This window comes from Camelus dromedarius, chromosome 36 (genome assembly GCF_036321535.1).
Source record: "Camelus dromedarius isolate mCamDro1 chromosome 36, mCamDro1.pat, whole genome shotgun sequence".
Classification (NCBI taxonomy): Eukaryota; Metazoa; Chordata; class Mammalia; order Artiodactyla; family Camelidae; genus Camelus; species Camelus dromedarius.
In genome coordinates this window covers 11,380,279-11,385,074 of record NC_087471.1, presented here as the reverse complement: position 1 = coordinate 11,385,074, position 4,796 = coordinate 11,380,279, and the positions used below count along the sequence as shown (strand labels likewise).

Here is a 4,796-nt window from a genome sequence, read left to right as displayed (position 1 = left end):
TTCTGAAAATTAAACATCTATTAGTCACATCATTTACAAATGTCTTCTCCCATTCTGTAGGCTGTTCATTTTGTTTTGCTTATGGTTTCCTCTGCTGTCCATACATTAGATAGCTGAAATATTATGACCTCAGCAGCCTCTAGGTATTTTATTCTTTCTTTATGTTGGAATATCATCTTATCCTATATTTATAGCAGCAATTTTTGTAAAGGATTTCAACTTACTTCATTTTATTTTTTGAACTCATAATCACGGTAAATGAAACACTATCTTACAGGTCCATGAATTATCTTTATTTACATCATTCAATTAATTTATATTAAAAGTACAATAAATATAATCCCCAATTCAAGAAATACCACTTCATTAATAATTTGTATCTTTCATTGTGCCCCTTCCATATAGCAAGGAACCCCATTTCCCTAATAGGAATAGTCACTATCAAGCCTTTTGTGTACTCATTCAGCACATACCAAAATCGGAACAGTATAGAGATTAGCATGGCCCCTGTGAAACAATGATATGCAAATTCATGGAGCATTCTATACTTTCAAAATTAGTTGTTGTCACCTTAAAATAGACTATTGATATATATATGTTATAATATGTAAGCCTCATGGTAACCAAATCCTACAGTAAATACACAAAAGATAATTTTAAAACAATCTAAGTATAGCACAAAAGAAAACCATCAAACTACAATGGAAGAGTACAAACAAAAAGGAACTACAAAAAAGCCAGAGAATGATTTTTTAAATGACAGTCAGTACATAACTATAATTACTTTAAATAAAAATGGACTAAATCTCCGATCAAAAGACATCTAGTGGCTAAATGAATAAAAAAACAAGATAGATCCATCTGCATGTTGCCTACAAGAGACTCATTTTAGATGTAAGAACACACACAGACTAAAAGTGAAGAGATGAAGATATTCCACAGAAATGGAAACCAAAGAAAACTGGGATAGTTATATCAGACAAAATAGACTTTAAAACACAGACTATATTAAGAGAGAGTACTGCATGATGAAAAAGGGTCAATCTAAAAAGAGGATACAACATTAGTAAACATTTATGTGCCCAACATCTAAATGTATAAAGCAATATTAACATACTTAAAGGGAGAAATAGACAGCATTACCATAACAGGAGTGGCCCTTACCCCATCTACATCAATGAATGATCATCTAGACCAAAAATCAATAAGGAAACACTGACCTTAAATGACACATTAGGTTAGATGGACTTAGTTATACAGAGCATTCTATCCAAAAGCAGCAGAACATATTCTTCAAACGTGTACATGGAACATTCTCCAGAATAGATATGTTAGGCCACAAAACAACCCTCAATAAACTAAAGAAGACTGAAATCATATCAAGAACTTTTTTGACCACAGTGGTATGAAACTAGAAATCAAGTACATGAAGAAAATTGGAAAATTTACAAATATGTGAAGAATATAAAACATGCTACTCAACAATCAATGGATCAAAGAACAAATAAAAGAGAAACCAAAAAGTACTTTGAGACAAATGAAAATGGGAGCAGTTTCTAAGAGGGAAGTTGATAGTGATAAATACCTACCTCAAAAAAAATTAGAAAAATCTTTAGTAAACAACCTAACTTTACATCTCAGGGAACTAGAAAGAGGAACAAAGCCCAACGTTAGGAGAAGAAGGGAAATAACAAAAATGAGGGCAGAAGCCAATGAAATAGAGACTAAAAAGACAATAGAAACTATCAATGAAATAAAGAGCTGCTTCTCTAAAAAGATAAAATTGACAAGCCCTTAGAGAGGACTCAAAATTAGAAATGAAAGAGAGACATTACAACTGATATCACAGAAATTTAAAAAGACCACAAAACTATTATTAACTATTATATGCCAACTAGACAACTAGAAGAATTTGACAAACTAGAAGAAATTTGAAAAACTAGAAGAAATGGACAAATTCCCAGAAACATACAACCTACTAAGACTGAGTCATGAATATATATAGACCCTATAGAAAAACTCATTTTACTAGACCAACATCACCCTGATACCAAAGCAAGACAAAGACGTCACAAGGAAAGAAAATTACATGGCAATATCCCTGAGGTACATAGATGCAAAAAAGACTCAGCAAAATATTAGCAAACTGAATTCAGCAATACATTAAAAAGATCAAACATCATGATCAAGTGGGATTTATTCCAGAGATGTATGGATGGCTGAACCTGTGCCAGTCAGTCACTGTGATATGCCCAATTAACAAAATGAAGTATAAAAATTGTATCATCACCTCAAGAGATGTAGAAAAACATTGGAAAAACTTAAACATTCCTTTAAGATAAAAATTCTCAACAAAGTGGGTATAGAGGGAATGTACCTCAACATTAAAAAGGCCATATATGACAAACTACAGCTAACATCATACTCAATAGTAAAAACTAAAAACTACTCCTTAAGATCAAGAACAAAACAAAAATGCCTACTATCACCACTTGTATTCAGCGTAGAATTTGAAGTCCTAACCAGAGCAATCAGGCAAGCGAAAGAAACAAAAGGCATCTGATTGGAGAGGAATAAGTAAAACCTCACTAACTACAAGACATGACCTTATATACAGAAAATGCTAAAGACCCCAGCAAAGAACTGCTAAAACTAAAAAATAAATTCAGTAAAGTTGCTGTATACTAAATCAATACACAAAATTCTGTTGTGTATTTATACACTAACAATAAACTGTCAGAAAGAGAAATTAACAAAACAATCTGATTTTCAATTTCACACACAAAAAAAAACTTAGGAATAATTTTAACTAAGAAGGTCAAAGACTTAACCTGTACACTGAAAACTACAAGATATTAATGAAAGAAATTGAAGAAGACAGAAATAAATGGAAAGACAGACCATGCTCATGAATGGTAGAATATTGTGAATATCCCCACGCCAATGGCATTTTTCACAGAAATAGAACAAATAGTCCTAAAATTGGTAAGGAATCACAAAAGACTCCAAATAACCAAAGCAATCTTGAAAAAGAAGAACAAAGCTCTGGAGGCAACATGCACCTGAATTTAAAACCATATTACAAAGCTATAACAAAACTTTATAGTATTGGCCTTAAAACAGACACACAGATCAGTGACAAAGAATACAGAGCCCAGAAATAAAATCATGCATATATGGTCAATTTACAAAAGTGGACCCAAGAATACACAAAGGGGAAAGGACAATTTCTTAATAAATGGTGTTGGGAAAACTGGGAAGCCATATGCAAAAGAATGAACCTGGACCACTATTTTACACCATATACAAAAATTATCTCACAATGGATTAAATATTTCAGCATAAGACCTGAAACCATAAAACTCTTAGATGTAAACATAGACAACAAGCTCTTTGACACAGGTCCTGGTGATTAATTTTTAAATCTGACACAAAATGCAAACGCAACAAAAGCAAAAACAAGTAAGTAGGACCACACCAAAATTTAAAAGGTTCTGCACAGCAAAGGATACCATCAACAAAATGAAAAGGTAACTTACAGAAGGGGAGAACATATCTACAAAGCAGATCTGATAAGAGTTTAATATCTAAAAATTTATAAAGAACTCATATATAACTCAATAGCAAAACAAAAAGCAATCCAATTTAAAAAATGGGCAGAAGAACTGAATAGACATTTTCCCAATGACATACAGATGGCCAACAGGTACACGAAAAGATATTCAACATCACTGATCATCAGAGAAAAGCAAATCAAACCAATGAGATATCACCTCATACCTGCTAGAATGGCTCTTATCAAGAAGATAAGAAGTAACAAGGGTTGGTGAAGATGTGGAGAAAAGGGGACTCATGCACTGTTAGTGGAATGCAAATTGGTGCAGACACTATGGAAAAAAATATGGAGGCTCCTCAAAAAATTATTTAGAGCAATCATATGATCCAGCAACTTTACTTCTAGGTATTCATCTCAAGAAAACAAAAATACTAACTCAAAAAGATGTATGTACATCAATGTTCAATGCAGCATTACTTACAGTAGCCAAGATGTGCAAACAACCTAAAGGTCCATCAATGGATAAATGGATAAAGAAATTGTGATATATAAATACATACATAAACAATAAAATATTATTCAGCTACAAAAAAAAGAATGAAATCTTGTACTTTCAAAAACATGGATGGACTTTTAGGGCATTATGCTCATTGAAATAAGTCAGAAAAAGACAAATACTGTATGATCTCACTTACATGTGAGATCAAACCAAACCAAACAAACCAAAGAAAAAGCAAAACAAAGCCAAGCAGAGATACAGAGAACAGATCGATGGTTGCCACAGGCAGGGAGTTGGGGGTTGGGAGGTAGTGGAAAAAATGGGTAAAGAGGGTGAAAAGGTACAAATTTCCATTTGTAAGTCATGGGGATGTACCTTACATAGTGATTTGGTTAATAATACTGTATTTCATATTTGGAAGTTGCTAAGAGAATAGATCTTAAAAGTTCTCATCACAAGAAAAAAAAGTGTAACTGTAAGGTGACACACGTTAACTAACTTATTGTGATCATTTCACAATGCATACAAATATGGAATTATGTTGTATACCTGAAACTAATATAACATTGTATGTTAATTATGCTTCAATTAAAAATTAAAATTAAATTTTAAAAGAATTTCATGTTTAATATTTCGCTTGCCATTTTTTAAGGTTAATAACATATGTATATAGCAGTAAACAATAAATTGCTTTAGCATTTTGTTTTTGAACTGTTAAAGAACGTACATTAGATTATTAAT

At 32.1% G+C, this 4,796-nt stretch overlaps 1 pseudogene; it reads left to right on the top strand.

Annotated features, from left to right (window-relative positions):
* The first annotated feature begins 454 nt into the window (after window positions 1-454).
* Window positions 455-552, top strand: LOC116149924 (U6 spliceosomal RNA; annotated as a pseudogene).
* Window positions 553-4,796: the final 4,244 nt, after the last annotated feature.